General features: G+C 37.6%; 1 protein-coding gene across 1 annotated transcript in view; it reads left to right on the forward strand.

Moving 5' to 3' along the window:
* The first annotated feature begins 932 nt into the window (after positions 1-932).
* The window catches only part of LOC138130844 (acetylcholinesterase-like), a 44693-nt gene continuing 26027 nt past the window's right edge, over positions 933-19598 (forward strand). The window contains exon 1 of the mRNA XM_069047529.1: positions 933-1108. The gene's annotated coding sequence lies outside the window, so the exon portion shown is untranslated. The remainder of the gene's footprint in view (positions 1109-19598) is intronic.

Below are 19598 nucleotides of genomic sequence, written 5' to 3' on the forward strand. Positions count from 1 at the left end.
AAGGTACATCTGTCACTGCATTTTTCGTTCGTATTTAGTATTTGAAAATGTTTTCGAACGATGACAGAACCGACATGATCCCTCTTACCCATTACTTTTGTGATTTTAATTGCTTATTATTGTTATTAAATCATACTTTGTTGAGAGAGGTATTTTTCTGTAAGAACTTGACATTTATTAGGCTGACGTTAAAAGCTGTCTATGTTTTATGTGCATTATAATGCCGAATAATGTAACAGGGATCGAGATTGCTTTGTGAATTGTCTTTTGGGTTGCATTTTTACCTGGTCAGGCTCGTCATCTTACGTGAATAACCCTGTATACAGTCGAAATGTCAAAGGTTAGGTATTTGTCGATGACTGCCAAGCCGTCAACAACTTAAAGTTAGTCCAGTTGTATTATATCTACCATTTAAAAAAAATCAGGAAAACTAACTCAAACAGTCCTTTTAAATGACCTTGAATCGGAAATGTCATTTTTTAGACATTCGAATTGACGTTTAGAATTGACATAGATTTTGAGGTTAAATCGTGGGTAAAGGAATGATTGCTAAGTTCCTAATCGAAAGGGGGACGACTTGGAATCCTGCAAAGGCGCAACTTCACTTAACTTGTCTTCTGTGGGATGCGTGGTCATTTGATGCCACAACTTTTAGCCGCCAATACTTTTCGTCGGGTTAAGGGTGATACGCGTGTCACAAAATTTAGCTTGTTCTTAAATATTTGTCAACAACCAGAGTTAAATTTTGAAAAACTTGCTCCAGAAATCTGCCTTCCGAGTTTAGGATGCCCTGGTGCGCGCGCCCTCTGACCGTCCCTGCCCGAAGCGCAGGCGGCGACTCCATCCTGCGCCCGAACCCTCGACTCCGACGGCCGCGACCGGAGCGCGCCGCCGTCGCCGAAGCAGCGTCGCGGTGGCGTGACGTAAGAGCGCCGGGACGTCAGTATCAGTGCAGCGGCAGTATCTATGAGTGCAGCAGCGTCGTCTCAGACTTGCTGGTCTTAGGTCACTTAACATGTATGACCGCTGTAGCGTCGACGGCCAGTGGTAGTGCTCTGTGGCTCGAAAATTTATCCCCCCGTCCCCCCGGCCCCCCGCAAAAAGACCGGTAAGTTGTCGATGTGGAGGCCTCCGTCGCTCTTTTTCCGTCCCGCGGTCCGTTTTAATTGTTGCGGAGGGAGGAAAAATCGGAGGGACGCGTCGAAGTCCGTGACTGTCAACTTTTGAATATTCAGCCGGGGGCGCATTTACAATTCTAAAGCGGGGCGATTTGCATAGCAATAAAATTTAAAGGTTTCGCTAATTAATTTAGGAGAAGTCCCGGCGGGAGCATTTCCGTCATAGTGGACGCGGTGGCACCGGGAAGCGGTGGTCCGCAGGGGGCGCGGATTCGCCGTAAATTTTTCAGTGTTTACAGCGGGAACGTAACCTTGAAGAGCGCCCCTCGGTGGACGAAACGTCGGCCATAAATCGCCCCCGTACGCACGAGAACCGAAATTAAAATCTTGTATTTTTCGGCGAGATTAAACGCACCGATAAAAATGTTTTCGGTATGTAGATCGCGGTGCGCCACTTATCGTCCTCTTCAATTCCGCCTTTTACAACAAAAACAAATTGTACATTTTTGCTCGGTTTTTTCATTAAATAAACAAACCAGATACGGGACTAAAAAATTCAGGCTGATTTATTCGACACGAAAAAAGTAATGTCACCGAATATGATTACAGGGTAAACCGATAAAACCACGACACATTTAAAAGTCACGTAACTTTCATGTTAATCGAATTATTTCAGGTTTACTTTCTTTAAACTTTCAAGTTGGGTGTTTAGAAAAAAAATTCGACTCGACTACCACCTCGAGTATTATGCAAATTTTTTATGAGGGCTGTTTACGAGGGCGGATGCGGCGTAACGAGTCCGATTTCAAATGACAATGTAAACAATTTCGATGGAACGACATGTACGAACGACGTAACTCAACTTTATCGCCGCTGGGCATTAATGCCCTTTCACGAACCCGACTTTCGAATTATTCACCGACAGATAAGACATTTTCTAATTTGTCCGGCCGCCGACAAAATGTCACCGAAAACCGCTGCCGGAGCTCGTTTTACAACTGAAATGATTCCCTGTTGCACAGTTGACATCTTACACCGCAGCAAATTATCATCTAAATCGAAAAATTAATTAAACGCAACTAAAAAACTTTTTTGAGAATTAATCGAAAGAAATTTTCAAAAATTGGGTTGTAAAATGTTACCAAATAAAAAAAAATCTTTTTTACAAAAGGCTTTTTGTCAATGAATCTATTATCTGTTAAAAATTTTGGTGTTGTCCAGTCTGACTTTTGTTGCAATATTTTACTTGAACATAGGCACCTTTTTAAAATGATTTGATTTCCTTAATTTGTCTTGGCAAACTATTTATAAAAATGTCAATCAGCTCTTAGGCTCAATTACTGACCTAGTATTTGGTGGAGTATTTCCTTTTTTCCAAAAGAAATACTTTTTTGTAGTTTTTTGCATTGAATTCGTCATTGTTAAATCTATAAAATACGGTTTCTACCGTATTCGTTCACTAAGAGATCGTCATTTACAATTAATTTACAATTTAAAAATATCCCGGCGCATTCACCATTTTTGCAAAATTAATTTACCTGTTTTCTATCGTAACACTTGAAATAGAATCATCCAGTTTATTACATCTAATTTGCCATGAATAAGTCTATAAAACACTGCTTTTTCTTTTAATTGAGCTCAACCGGTGAAATGACGATTTTTAACTAGACTATTTCCTTCGAAAAATTTAAGCCAATCAAAAAGCTCGAATATTTGAATTTTAGCCAATAGCGATCGAATTACAGCGATAATACTGCACTAGTGCAATTATCGATAATTTGCACTAGTGCCAAATTTTCGCGTAGTCCAAATTAAAAAATCATTTGGTATTAATTTTATATTTTAAAAAGAATTACGTTTATTTGTACTTACTTATCATGTAAATTTTCTCAGAAAATAGTCTGCCAAAATATCCTCTCGTGCATGTCAAATTGTTGATAATTTGACATGCACTCGGGATATTACTAGTGATAATTTCCCGGCGCCTCCACCATTATTGGCAACTATATTTTTTGAGTTTTCTCAATCACTGTTGGAGATAAAGTCACATATTAACTGTATTAATTTCTCCAAAACTAAATACATATACAAAATACTGTTTTTATATTTGACTTCGCTGAATTGGTTATAGAAATTTTTAATCAAGAAATTTTTTCGTGCCCCCGGTCGGAATTCGGTAGTTTGTAGATTTCAAAATCGTCCAGAAACACATGTGTTGCCGGCCTAGTCCGGCAAGACGTAGGAATTTTGAGTTGTCATCGGTTTCGGTTTGCATGTGTTATCAGAATTCTGTCAAGCGTCAATCTCAGTTCTGTGCATGGTTTTTCAATTTACAAACTACAAAGAAGCAATATTTAACTAAAATTAATTAATTAAATAACTATTCTGAAACATATATTTGAGCTTATCTCAGTCAATATTATAGAGAGAGTCAAACGGTTTTCTCCCATTTGATTCATTATCTTTAAATCCATAAAACATAGTTTTGAAATCGGAGGTATCTCAACCGGGAATGAAACAATCGCAATTATTAAAATTAGAACACTTCCCGACATCTCTATTTTGTAAAAATATGTTTGAAATTTTCTTGATCTCTGCTGCGTGATTTGTTTGCAGTTCACCACCACTAAATCTATAAAAGACGGTTTTCAAATTCGGGCTAGCTCAATCGGTTACTGAAATATCATCACTTTTAACACACAAGTATCCTGGCGCACCCACCATTTTTTCAAAATATTTGCATATTCTACAGCCAATGTTATGTATATATACCGTTGGGAGCAAAAAATTCTGGTTGTCAATGTCATTTCAAAATTTGGGTAGATTGTCTCAAATTAAAAAAAAAAATCCCTGCACGATTAAGCCCATGTCAACAAAGTGTCAAAAAAATTAAACTAATGACAATTAATGTCATACAACATGATGATAGGTTATGATATTTACGACCGTTTTACAATGGAGTATTTTCCATTACCTCAAAGCATGATTCTAACGACCAGTGTTTTTTGCTCGGGACAGTACAATCAAATAGTTATTTTCATATGAGTAGCGCTGTCAGATGACTTTTCAGGTATGAGGCCGAAATTTGAATACCTAAAAACTGACAGCGCACGAATATTGAATAACGTTTTTTGTGTTCGTTTGGACAAAGTCTTAATAGCAGTTTATTTAACGAGTTCGTGTGTAAATTGGGCTTTTTTGACGAGTGAAACGAGCGTTTTAAAGGTCCACTAGTGCCAAAAAAAGCCCAATTTATACACGAACGAGTTGAATACAATGTTTTTTTTGTTCGACGAACCCCTTAAAGGCTCCAAATCACTTAAAATCTTTAAAATTAGTTTGATGTTTCGTTTTGACAAGTTGTGACATTTATCAACATCCGTTCATACAGGAGAAAATTCTCAAATTCTGACACTGTCGAGAAAAACTAAAGATTAATTAATTGTAAATTTTGAGATTATCTTTGACAGATGTCAAATTAGGTACGGTCGATGGACAAATAAAACTGGGACACTTAAATTGTCAATATATTTGTCAGTGTCTACAGTATGTCCACGGATTGAGTTACAAAGAGGTATGATTGACAAAAAATGTTTGAATTTGAATTTCATATTTGGGGATTAAGCCCTGCTTGGCTTGAAATAAATTTTCGATTGTTTCAAATCAAGGTGGCCTTGGTGATTTAGATAAAGTCGCTGTTCTGTACAAACTACGGCAAAACGTCATTAAGAAAAGTTGTTCACAATGTAAAATCATCGCTCCATGCAAAATTTCAAAAACATTGGCTTACTTTTATGAAACCTATCTGCTTATTTTTTGCAAACCCAATTTAAAAATAAATCATAAACTCAATTCCACTTTACAAAGCTCTATTTTTAAGTGACATTTGAGGATTTTCTTCAATTGAATGAAAAATTAAAATGGATCATTTTCGTCTAAATCTTTTCTTGTTTTTTTTAACATTTACACTAGGACTAGTTTTTACAAATTTTTTCACTAATTTTCGGATGGCCAAATTCTCGAGATAAATGCGAATAAAAAAAGAACTGTAACAGCCAGCCCAAAAATGAAAACTGTTTTAGGAACCAGAAAACAAGCGGATAATTTTATCGGGAGTGACTTTTTCTGAAAAATTGAAAATAATTTTTTTTTCCTCGTTGTACCTCAATCCGTGGACACACTGTATAATATGTCATACCAAAGTTAACCTATTTGTGATAAAGCCATAATTAAACTATGCAAATTTTTAAATTTTGACTTATGTGATTTTCATTTTTGTCCCAGTTTTATTTGTACATCGACTGTACATATACAATATACGGGAAAGTTTATATATTTAGCTATATACCACTTTCCCGGTTATGTATCTCAGGAAACGTACATGAAAACATGAAATAGTTATCTACGAACCAAGTGCGGGAAGACGATGTTCCCGCATGAGCGCATTTTTTTTAAAGCACGGGCGACGAAGGAGCGAGTGCCTTTAATTAATGCGCGAATGAGCGGAAGATGTCTTCACGCAAATGGCTCGTACAATATTTTTGGTACGAACATTAAATTAAAACTTTTTGTTTTAATACATTAAACATAAACGAACATAAAACCAAGTAGGCAGTGACCTTTGGTTGTTAGAAACAATTGCTTAACTTGACATTTCAATTTTTGCAATAATTTGTGAGTTTTGTTGTATTTGTATTTTATTTTATGTAGGATTTGTAGGAACAATTTTCAACGATTATAAATATTTCCCTAATTTTTAATGGAGGAAAATCCAGGAAAGTTATTTTATATTATTTTATTATTATCAAGACCGATTTTTTTTAATGCCTTAAAGGGTCAGTGTTTTTGGCAACAATTTTTACATTCGAGTTGATCGCGAAATCCTCGTTGCTGATTGAGCGTTGGATGTTGGAAGCGTCATTTCCAAGGCTGTTAGTACAAAAATAACTATTACTTCAACCGAAAACATAAAAATGGCAATTTTTAATGAGAAAGCATCCCGGCGCCTCCACCATTATTATAACCCATATTTTTGCTTTTCTTTTAGTTTTAATGTTTGACCTAACTGAATAACCAAACTCTTAATAAAAAAATATTATTCTGGGTCTTTTGTAAAATAATATCACGCGTTCAAATGAAATCTAGGGCTGGGAAGGCGTTGGAAACCGTCAACTGTCGTGCTTTTTTAAAGCGTAGATTAATTGGAGCATGTTGACAGCTAACCTAAAATTTAGAGCCAAGGAAACCTTACTTTTTTACTTTCTTTGCAATGTTTTACATTAAAAATAGAATTACTTAACGACTCCTATTCTCGAAGCCAATATCTAAGAGCACCTTTGCTGAAAACAAACATGTTCAATTATGTCCCGATTAAACATAAGCAAATGTCATTCGTGTCAAACGGCGGGAAATTCAAACTTTACACTATTCTAAACGGTTTAATTTTTCCAACGCCTACTCAGCCCAGGATATCATTTGAACGCGCGAATATACTTGAAATTTTCTCAATGTTATAGATGGAGTCAAACGGCTTCTGTCATATTTAAATGTATAAGAAATGTTTTGGATCGCCACCATTTTTTGCAAAATATAGATATGTATGTGCATTTTTCCACAGCGTCGCTTTTATTCATTGTTTAATTAATTCTCGCCTCACATGGGTTCGTATTCTTTACGGTAATTTGCGAAAGGCGAATGAAATTTGAAATTTTTGCTCAACCTCGTAGCAACACGAAAATTAATCACGAGTTATACGTTGTTTGTAATTTGTTGACGAGCTTTCAAGACTTCGGAGTCGTATTCGTCCGGTTCTTTTATTTTTGGCCTCGACCGAAAGAAATGGTTGGACCGGTGAAAGAAATCGTATCGGTGGAGGGCAACCCGGTTAAGATTCGTGAAAACCGCAGGTAAGAAAGCGAGGCTCGCTCCCTAATTGCGCCCCTTCCACATCCATAATCTCCCCCGTCAAATTTTCTAAAGATCCCGGCGAAAAGTATATGGAATTTAATGAAATGAATTTCTGCAACATTGATTACTCCATCAGACGAGAGCCGTCCCGGAACGACGGCCCCAGCCGCTTATCCTGATTAAAATCAGCAATCGATCATCGTCATCGTCAACGATAATTCCCCTTTTCGCCACTTACAATTGAATTTTTCAGCACACACACGCTCGTCTTCGATCCGGGGGCGAGTTGAATTTTTGATGGGGTGCGGGCGCATCAACCCCGCCGAATTGCAGAGACATTATGCATCGCGGTGACCCGCTGACCTTTGCTCTTTCGTCTGTTTCCATTATTGCGGCAGTTGTTTCGAACTGCACGGCCCGCTTTAATTCCGACGCTTACGACCATGAAATTGCTGCAGCGTTCCGTTTTGTGCGGGGCGATTCGGCGTCAGTTGCAATTTCGTTATTGCGCCCCCGTCATCATCGTCGATGGAGGAGGCGGCGGAGGCAGCGGCGGACACGAACTGGGCGCCAAACCGATTAAGCGATTTACGACAGGTTATAAAACGTTCATTAATTCGGTTCGGCCGGAAAAGCCCCTGATCCTGAAATATGGACATTATGCATTTATCGAGCGCCGTTTACGGCTCATATTCGACGGAATAAATCCGGGAGACGGTTTAATGAACCGATAAATCAAAATGCGATAATAAACGGGTCGATAAATTTTTTTGAGGGCTGAAATGGCCATTCATCGTCCAGGAATTCGAAGTGGAGTTATCACACAAAAACGCATAAAGTGATTAACTGTATTTTTTTTTAATAATGCCGAAGAGGAACAGAAGCTTTTTTCGATATAAATTTACATTATTTTTCTTAACAATAAAAATATACATCAAAATTCCTCTACCAGATCAAAAGGTGGCAACCACTTGCTTTATAATAACGAAATATAATTCTTGAAGTTGATTTATTTCATAAGAAATTACAGATATAAAATTTCTTGGTCATGTTTTATAATTTAATTTTTTACTACATATTTATAAATTAATATTTTTTGTAATAAAGAGATCAATTAGAAACCCGACTTTTCTTTAATTGTTCCCCCAAAACAAAATTTACAAAACACATTTTAAGATTACAGCCTCCAGTTCATGATATACAGACTGATTCACATAACTTTCCAACCCTAACGAAATTTAAATGCAGCCAGTAATACGTTATTCAGTGATAACTTGATATAATATGTAAAAATAAATATAATAAATACAATATGTAAAGTTTGTCTAGCGAGAGATTGGTTGACAAAAAAATCACTAAATTCTACGTAGAGAAAGTAGTACCTAGCGCACGTAAAATTTGAAATATATCCTTCAAGCAGTAACATTTTTGCCCTGAAATTATGCTCTATGTTGGGTTAATTTAATACAATTTAAAATCTCCCAAACTCTCGATGGACGAAGTTTACCTTTTATTTACTATGAAATCTGGACGTATTTTGGATTACTGCCATTTTTAAATTTTTATAATTGAGACTTTTGTGAGGGATGTTAAAATGTCAGACGTTTCTTGTGTCATTTTATACGCTGAAAAAATATTGCAAACAATTGAATTTCTATAGGTTGCTCTAAATATAAATTTATTTGAAGGCCCGTTAAATTTAAATGTGACGAATTCAATACAAAAAACTGTTTGATTCCATTTCGGATATTACGTAAGAAAATAATAAATAATAATCGTTGTGCAAAAATGAGATGATGGAATACTTTTTGTTACAAGTCAATACCTCAAAAACTGATTCAGCTAAATGAAATTTGAAATCTGTATTTTATAAAATGAATCGTAACGAATCAAATGCAGAAAACTGCACACATTTATTTCTGATCGTAATTGAGAACGTTGCAAAAGTTTAGTTTGAAGAAATGGTGGAGGCGCCGGAAATTTCTTAATTTACATTCGCAATTTCTCCGTTACCGGTTGAGCTAAATCAAATCTAAAGTCTGTGCTCTGTAGAGTCAAGTGTGACAAATCGTGAAAAATATATTTATATTGTTCAAAATGGTAGAGGGACCGGGATATTTTTTTCATAATAAGAACGATGCCTCTCCGTGTTTAGTTTAGCTGTTTTATATACAAGATATTTTTAATTCATTCTTAATGAAAACGATAATTTTACGTACTCCCAACAGGACGAAAAGTAACTCTTTTTCGAACGCTGACCGTGACGCTATCTGCTGGTCTGTTTAGTAAGTTAGCAACGAAACCGACAAAACCGATAATTGTCTTGTCACCATAAATTAGTAAATTTCTAAACTAGGCAAAAATGAATAGGGAATTTTTCCTTTTTTGAATTTTTTATAAATACTGTTTAAAATTTGTAATGAAATGTGTTACAAATATATTAATCTACACATTAAATGTAATGTTTCAAGTATTTGTAACATTTGTTTAAGAATACGTGGGAGGATTGGGGCAATTATTTTGATTTCCAAGATAAATTGTGGAATTCCCTATTCATTTTTTGCCTAGTTTAGTTTGGTTGGGAAGCTGATAACAAATACTATAAAAAATTGTAATGTATAAATAAATGTAAATGTGTAAATAAATAAATTTGTAATTTTTGCCTTGTAGTTCATGCGATCGCCTAAAAAAATAATGTGCACCTCTGCCAAAAAATGCTTTTTGTCCTCACGTGTTTTTAAGTCTCGGCTACGCCTCGGTCAGAAAACTCGAATTCGAACGAAAAAATGCTATTTCTGAGATTAATACAATAATTATATTACGAACCTGATGTCAAAATCTGTCTAACTATCTGTAGTAATCTGCAAAAAAGCAGTTGCAGATTTGATTTGTCTTTTTAAACAATAAATATTTTGACATTTTTTTACTTCAGTTTACAAAGATGTATTTATCGCAGTCGTAAACTGTAAATGTAATTTTTTTGCAATCATGTCAAGTACAACGTAGTCTTTTGTTTCAGTTTAACTAATCATATAACACAGACCCAGACAATTATCTCCAATTTTTTCGGCACCTTTGTCATTTATCCCTGTCCTTCTTTTAATCGAGATGGAGATTTGCAAATTAATTTCGTCATTCTAGCACAATGAAATTCATAAAGCACGGTTTCAGGGTTTAATTTACCTCATCAGACGTCATTTCTAACTTAATCTTCCTCTGCACCGTTGTTGCAATTACATCAATAAATCAATAATAATTGTTTTTGTATAATATTTGAAAAATGAATTATCTTCGATCGTTTCGCCACAACATAAAATTTTCTAATTTGGTGTAAGTGATGTTTCGGTACAGTTCCGTTCCATTTCCTCTACTCCATTATTATTGTTGGTCGTTTTTGTAAGAATAGAAGACTGCAGACACGTATGGAGGTTTCTGCGTCTGTCGCCCTCGTAGTCTAACGCGTGTAAGCTGGAAATCACTGTTAAAACGTCCGGCAGTTTGGCAAACGCCATTAGCCTCGTCAGTCGATTTTATTAAGTGGCTGCCTTCAAAGTGACGTAATTAATTTCGGGAATTATCAAACGTTGCGGCCGTGACGTTACGTTAAAGACACAATTAAAATTTAATTAGTGGGAGCAATTAAAAAATGGAAACCTGCCAATAAACCCTTAACACAGAAAGAAATTCATTTAATGTACGGCAAAAGCGGAAATTTCAACCGGGAAAATCAGTTAAAACAAGCAAAAAGACCAATGTTTAGCTTCCATTAGCGGCGCCATTTTTGCGCCCGCCACACAAAGAAATCTAATCATTCCTAAAAATATCGGAAACGGAAAAGCGGCAGTTCGGTTTTTAATTGGTCGCAGTTTGAGGCCGCCGATAATCAATTTATGCGTCTGCACTCGATGATTCGATCAAGTCAGAGACGGTGAAAAAGGGGTAAGTCCCGCACGGACCGAACACGCGGGGATGATTCGGGACGGGGTTGAATTATTCAAGGTTGGTAACGCGAAATAACACGAATAACCCCGCTCAAAGACCAAACGTGCGACCTTCTCTACTTTGACTTTTGTTCCATCTCGACAAGTTCGACTTCAAAGTCGCCCCAGCCTAATCTGACTGAATTGTTTATGCATACGTAAACATCCGGAGCGACGAAATCGTCTTAATTCCGTCGTAATTATTCAAAACCGAATTCGCTCATGTCGATTTCACTAATTAGAGATCGTTTTTCGTTATGCAACTTGCCACCGAACGAATTACAATTAAACTGTCAGATGCAAGACCCGCCCACGGGATCTATTATGATATGCAAATTTGCAGCGCTAGTTTGATCAACTCGATATTCCGAATTGTCAACAACAGAAGTTGCAATCGTCGCCGGCCGAACCGCCGATCCATACCGACAGCGGAGAAAGTCCGCCCTTTGACCCGCAAACCCGACCGAAACGGAAATTTTTCGAAGGACGCGCCGCACACCCTGAATTATTAAATTTAATACGGCCACACTTGTTGTCCTAATGACGTCGAAGGGAAACTGAGTGAATAATAGAGAGACTGATGAGTGTCCCAATTTTGGGCCAAAGTTAACTTATTAATCGGCGGTGCGCCGTCCCAGCCGGAGCTAATTGCGACCTAGGTGACCGCAAATTGCTCACAGACACCGAACGGCCTTCGCCCTTTTCGTTTTCAACGCGACAAAGTTCAATAACTCCACGACAACGAGATAAAACTAACTTCTCGACTGCATCGAAGTTGTCCGGGTTGCTGCATTGTATTGGGAATTTGTCGCGGCTGCGGACCATCGAAGCATAAATAAATAACACGTCCGAGACGAAATTAAATCTGCGCCAGTAGAGGACGCGGCATTTCCCCTTCCACTGACGCGCCGAATGTGTTGCCTGCCCGTCAGGGGCCCGGCGCAATACACTTCAAAAACAGCTGACAATCTAATTTGGGTTTCGGCATAAATTAACCGGTTCGGGATTGATTTGAATTTTTTGTGAAAATCCCGAATCGTGATGTCGCTCGGAGTGAGCTTGGGAATCATCAAGGGCTGCGCAAATTACAAACTTTAATCGCTTTCGCCGAAGCCGGAACGTCTATGTCCGTCCCTTTGTCGCTGTTTCCGGGAAAAAGCTCCCCGTGCGAGCGCTCCTTCCCCGAATATCCGCCAATTATCCCGGACTCGATGAGTCCCGCATTGTGGTCTCCGATTCCGGGATCGATCCGGGCCATTGACGGTCCACTCGAAAAAATATTTTCGTGTCACACACGAAGAAAACGGCAAAAAATCCGGGGAACAATCGTCGCTTTGTCCGGAGAGCGCCGGGCGCGCGGTGAAAAGCTCCCGGAGCCGGCGACCGGAGCGTAACAGTGGTTAGTGTATTCAGTGGGGGCGGCGGAGGGATGCTCGTGCGGGGAGGGGCGCGGCCGTAGACGAGGAAAGACTACCGATCGATGAACACTCCGCACAAATATGGTTTATTTTACAATTCCTACTACTCACGTCCTTGCGGAACGGAAAGGATCCTCTCCCTTTCCGCCCTCTCCACCCTCGAGACGCAAATTGTTTGGTCGCGCCACATGTGTGTGACGGAATTTAATGCGGACATACGGGGTGGATCGCCGAAGGGGATGCCAGACCCGACCGAACCTTGCCCAATTTCCACAACAACACGTTTTACCCACAAGAAATATTTTTTTTTTACATATTTATTTTGTCGATCCACCCCGTATACCAGTCGGAATTGAGTCGGTTCAACCTTGACAACGCTCGTTCGGGCTTCTTAATTGATTATTAACATCGGTGTAATTGCTTTCGTTAATTTTCTCTCTCGTCTACATAACGAGGAATCGATAAGACATAGTTATGGGCGTCTGAGCGAACCACTCGTTAACGAATTATAATAACAAGCCCCATTATGCGCGCTGACAGACAGATAAGCGCCCGGAAAACTGAACAATCGAACTATTTCGTTGTTTTGAGGCCTTTTCAACGAGAATTATCGATTGGTTCGGGTGTAAATGGGTGAAGAATCGATACGTCATGGCGTACTGACAGCTGAAGTACTGTCAAAAGTGTAAAGTACCTGTTAGGAGTTGTTAAATAAGGGATATCAAATGAGCAATTTTATGTGGGAATATTTTTGTCGAATTCAATAACGTTTCTGGAAGAAAAAATCTACGTTTCAACGATTTAAGTATGACTCTATCTAGTACAGTTGACTTCAAAAAAAAACGGGAAATGAAGTTTGACCTAATGTGAACTGACAATTTAATTTGTCAATTTATGTCAAATTGTGTCTGTTTGACAGTAGTATTTCTGACACATAAGTGCAGTTTTTTAACCTAAATTTTGAAGCCAACTGTACACTGGCTGAGAAATATGCAAATATGTTTTGCAAAAATGGTGAAGGCGCCATGACACTTTTTCATTCAAAGTGGTGATATCTCAGTAACCGATCGAAACAGATAAATTCTGAAAAGTGTGTTTTATAAATATAAATGTGACTAATCATTTGCAAAAAACCGCACGGCCGTATATGAGGCAGTTATCGACATAATTCTAACTGAATATATTCTCAAAAATGGTGGAGGCGCCCAAAGATTTTTTATTAAAAACAGTGATTTCTCCATTATCGGTTGAGCTAAATCAAATCTGAAACCTATGTTTTATAGACTTGGATGTAACGAATCGAATGCAAAAAACCACACCACTTCATCTCGAATACTGCGAAATCAGCAAATATTTGTTTTGCAAAAATAGAGGATGCGCCGAGATAGCTTTCACTAAAATGGCAGTAACTCTGTAACAGCGTGAGCTACATCTTATCTAAAAACTGTGTTTGACAGATTTAAGCGTGATGAATCGAATGCAAAATCTGTTGTAAAAAGCTGTACCATCTGTTGCACTGATAAATTAACAAATTTATTACATAGGCATTTCTTCACCACAACACAATCTGTAAACCAAAGTTAGTAAACATTTACTCTTTTCACTACATCCAAGTAACTTTTGACAAGTCTGAATAAATGTTTAACGTTGTTATCTTATTAAGTACTTAGCAAGACAACAAATATTTGTACAACTGTTCCTCTTTAAGCCACTATTTGACAATATTCTCTTCTCGCTTTATTCTTACCTAATATAGGTACATTTCTTTATTTAAAAAAAAATTAACACACGTCGTAGGCCCGGTTTCTGGAACGGTCCGATAACTTAACGGCCGGTTAAATCAAGCGTTGCTATAGAAACGCTAGAAAGTAACCAATCACATTACATGATTTTTGTATTTATCGGAAAGTTAACTAACTGGCCAAATAAAATGTTTCCAGAAACCGGACCTTAGTCATTCATAAATACCTACTTCTTTTTTATTGGCTTAATTTTCTCTTTACTTCTTTCCATCAGTTTTCTTTTTCATCTAATGACTTTGTTACTTTGTCTTTTTAAAGTTTTTTTTGTAATTTACCTCCATTTTGATTCTTTAATAGACATATTAACGAACGCGACGTCATCATCTGCGATTTTATTATAGCCATTAATTCACGGAACATTTTACGAAAATTTTTAGGGTGGCAAAGCTGATGCGGAATTATCTTGTCATGCATGTCAGTTTAAATTAGAAAATGTGTCAAGAACAGGAATTGTCCAGTGGAAAAATTTGACCGTATTTTTAGCACTTTCACGTATTTCTAGGGGCGTACTTGCAAGATTATCGTGATTATCTTCCATATTCATGTTTTGTGACAGAATTTGGATAAAACAAAAGGCGACTAGATCGAATTTTTACTTTTAAAATTAAGACATTACCAACCGCCACAAAAATCCCTAAAACGACTAAAATAACAATTTTTGTTTAAAAACGAGATGAAAAGGGCAAATTACAAAAAAAGAGTGTGTGCTTTAGACCGCAAGACAGAAGTGAAAACTTCTATGATGCTCGTTACTGATTTTAATTTTTAAGTACCTAATATGTGGGGAATAGAAAGAAAAAATGTTATGTTAACTTTAATAATTTTGGAATTTAAGTTTTCTTTAGAAATTGTGTATAGGTATAGGAATCCTTTAAAGCCCGTAGGGCAAAATAAAGTTATTGATTGATTGGATGTACCTATTCTATAAAAAAATATATATTATAATTCAGAAAAAGTGGCATCGCGGTAGGCTTTGGAAATTCAAATTTACGTTGGCAGCAAGACTCTTGCTAATAATACCCTAGTTTCGATGCTGTTGGTAACCTTCGCTTTTAATTTGGCCTTGATATTATCATTGGAATCGTTTTGTGTTTATTTTCTTGTTATAAGTATTTGGAATTTCCTTGTTTCATTTATGAAAAGTGTATTATTTGTCTGTGGGTTATCTCTGCTGTGGGTGAAAACCATGTCAAAATTATGTAACGCATAACCTCAGAATAAAGTAATGACGGTTTCACATGTTTACTAAATTTTTTGACATAACATAAAGCTCACTTTAGAGAATCAACGCCTACCGCGAAGCCACTTATTCTGAATTATACTATATCATTATGGATGACTTGAAAGAATAAGGAGCAAGGCATAAATAATTAATATTATTTAAATCTGTATTATTCAATAGAAACTGCAAATGCGTCCGCTTTTAGAGGATACTCTGGCAAAATTTGTGAGGTTAGGTTTGGATGTTTATTTTCTTGACGATGATATTGAAAACAACACAAGTTTTCATAGCAATACCGATACCCTGTATTAAGTATTATGATAATTTGTCCATTTTCCTCTTCACATTTTGCTGCACAAATGTTTCCAATAGATGAATTCTTGAAGCCAAATAATTGAGAATTACGTATTAAATCCTACATTCATCTGTAAACTTACAATATTTGTCGTGTCTTTATCGTTTATATTATATAAAACTATACAGGGTATTTCACGAGTGATAATGAGCCTGACGGAATAATAAATTTAACCCACAATACATTTTCAAAAAAAGCCGGACATTTTAATTTCAGTAGCCAGCTTTTTTCGGTAATATAGTGTGGGTTGCATTTTAAATTACATCAGGCTCATTATCACTCGTCAAATATCCTGTATAAATATACAGTTACTCCTGCAGCTCTGCCCTGAGGTCAGTCAGGTCACAACACAACACAACGTACAACGAAAATTTAAAATTGACAAGTGACGCACAGTTGATTGTTTTTCGCTCACTCCGCTAAAAAACTCGACTCCCTTGATTTTAGATTGCCGAGTCGCTAATCTGCGAACGATTTTCGCTTGTGCTGCGAAAGATTTTAGCTTGTGCTGCGAACGATTTTACCGTGTCGCATGAAACTAATTCACTGCCCGGGAATAAAATGTATATGGCGCGCCTAAAGAAGTTTTCACTTCAAAAATAGTGTAAAAGACTCGTTTCATAAGACCTTGAAGTACTCATTCTTTAAAATAACTCGTGGCTACGCCACTCGTTTGTTAAACTTGAATTCGTGTTTCAAGACTGGTCTTATGAAACTTGTTTTTTAATGTACTATTATAACATCGTTTTCATTATTATTACTGATATTTTATTAAATTGTTCACGATTTTATCTTTTTTGCACAATTCTGACCCAACATGTTTTAGTAGTTTCTAATTTTCTTATAGTTTTATCGATTATGAGATACTGTTTTAAATTGTATCGATTCAATTTTTCTGGATCTCTTCTTCACTCTTTTTTCCTATCATTACGTCATATTTTAAATATGCACACATGCTGCTTAGATGCTTACAGCCAGACCAATTTGTTGTTTATTTTCTATGCGGATAAACGAGTAAACTCTCATTGCAATAAGTATTTTCTGATGAATTCTGTCGAAGCTGCTCGTGAAATAAAAAAGAAGCCTCACTTATCGATTGTTTTCAGAGTAAATAAGTGCGTTATCGATTCGTCCTCGGCCGTCGACAAACAATTCGTCGGGCGAAAAGAGAGCAAACTCGAATTTAAGTTCGCCCCGAAGAAACGAGCCCAACACCAATATGTGTGATATTTTAATGAGAATAATAAATAAGACTCCGGCTTAGAGGTCAAATCTAATAAAGCTGTGTAAATCCAAAAACAAACACTCGTCCTCCAAACAAACGGCGTAAACAAAGGCAGAAACAAAGGCGATTGAGTGTTTACAGAACAAAGAAGTTGGCAGCGTCGAGCTCGGGGCATCTCGGCGCAGGGAAAAACCCATTCAGAGGGATGATTTAAGAAAAAAAAAATACAAAAAGAAAAGAAGAAAGAGACGAGTGCGCTGCAGCAAAGGAGCCCGACGAGAACCTTGCATATTTACGATGCAATTTCGTTAGGTTTTGTCCGTTTATCTAATAAATTAGGTCAGGAGTGTAAAGATGTTACGCGACCGGACGAGGCATTTTCCTCTTTTTCTCGAAAGAAGTAAACTGAAACTGAAAGCAGATAAGAGCTCCAGGTATTCATGCTTATAAAAAATTCATAACGTCTGAAATTTCCCCGTGACACTGTCATATTATACGACGTAATAAAATGGGATAGAAAAACGAATAAAAGATGTCGAGGACGAGCCGAAGGAGCAGGACAAAAGGCAAATGAGCCGGGGTGTCGCCGGTGTTGACGTGTGCCTTAATGGGGCCCGCTTTGCCGTCTCAATTCGGTAATTTACGTCGCGATTTTTTCCGCAACACACCAAGGTGTTGCGTGATGGCATAGGTCTGCTTCTTTTTATCTTCCAGGTCGTTCCCAAAGCCGCTAATTCCGCCCCGTATCGATCCCACCCTTATCAGATACATGAAAATCAGGTTAGGAGGATTAGCACTAAAAACGAATCGCTATCGTGTTCGCGACACGGAAACAATGGCGATTATGGATCCCGACGAAGCACACACAAAAAATTAACACAAACATGTGATCTCTTTGAATTTGAATTTTTCCAATTAAAAAAATTCACCAAATTCTGAAAGTACTCTTGCTGTTCGTCCTTGATCGATTACAATTGCGCTCCAGAAGGTTTCTTCACCAACACCAGTCCTGCCTCGTGAGATAAAGAATATCACAAAGAAATTTCTCTCGTAGACGTTACCAACAACTCAGGATTGAACACGAGCTCTTAGCGTTGCACACAACGGGTCCCATCAGGATTCAGAGGTGAAGATCGCGTTTCGGTGTTAATTTTTGCTTCAGGATTAATTGGAAGAAGTAGAAATTGTGGGGGAAGCGGCGGATGCTGCCGCAAATCGCGCCGCTCCCGCCTAATTGTATTTATGATTCCCCCGGCTATCTTCGGGACACTGTACGATAAACCGTTAAAAATGTATGATACAGTAAATTAGTGCAAGTGGACACGACATCCACTCCAGCGCCGCCGGTATTTTATCTTGTAACATTGTGTTAATTTCTGGCGGCGGCGATAGCGGCGGCCCTTTCTCCGCCGCAAATTTTTATGTAAATATCGCGTATGAATATTAAGTGGTGGTGGAATATTCTCTCTAAATTGGCCGATAATAATAGTGACAATAATTCCTGGCCGAACGTTTGGTCCAAATAAACGAAACAGAAAGTTGCCGCTTTAAATTTCCTTCCGACGAGAATAAATATTATTCGGAAAAAAGTTTAATTTCACGAGGGAGCACAAACAAAAAGCTGTGTGCACAGTTAACAGTTTATCGTCAAATATTTAATGTTTTTCTTTTTCGGAAATTCAATCGGCTCCCGTTCGCCAGATGCTTTTTTCATAATGGACCCTCCGAAATGAAAAACAAACAAGAAACTCGTTTCCAAAACGGCCAATTACATAAATCCGGTCGAGTTAGCTCGAGTGACGTTTATTGGGACGATCTTGACCCAGATAGACCGCCGATTTACTCTTTATTGTTCTGTTATAGTCGAAGGAATATTTTTCCTTCCGTTGCGAGGCTTCGATTCGGAACAATGTACATTGTAAACAAAATGTTTGTCTGGCCGCAAAAAACTCTCCCTTTGGCCTGGCTCAGCTTAATTCTCTCCGGAACTCGCCGAAGAGGTATTTGCGACCGCAGCCACATTAGACTTTTTGTCTGGATCGGAGCGCTTTACGGACCCTCTAAGTGTCCGGGGCGGGCCGAAGGGCTCCTCCACGGACAGGTGGGACGAAATTAATCTTACGAAGTAATTAGAGACAATGAGACCAAACAACAGACCATAATGGTCCTTTGATAAACATCAGATTTCACAAAGTAATCGCTTACTCTTTCACCTCACCCACATTTTACGCCACTAAAAAATATTATTTATCATCAAGAGGTCAACGGAACAATGTAACTTCCGCTTATAGTCAACCAACATCCCATCGAGGGTATCGCAGGGTTCATCTTTAGGGCCCATATTTTTACAATTCATTTAACGTATTCCTTGGAGCCATAAAATGTCTGTTTCTTACTAGAAAAAGGGTTACACAGTTCTTCAGAATATCAAAAATCTCCATCAATTTATTTACAACAGATCTTTGTAGATCATTTTCACCAAAAAAAAAATCTGTTAATACATTTCCCTTATACCGTGCGACCAACAATTATTAGGATCAAAGAAGGCTTTGAGATTAGAGACGTATTTCC

Source organism: Tenebrio molitor, chromosome 5 (assembly GCF_963966145.1).
Source record: "Tenebrio molitor chromosome 5, icTenMoli1.1, whole genome shotgun sequence".
Taxonomy (NCBI): domain Eukaryota; kingdom Metazoa; phylum Arthropoda; class Insecta; order Coleoptera; family Tenebrionidae; genus Tenebrio; species Tenebrio molitor.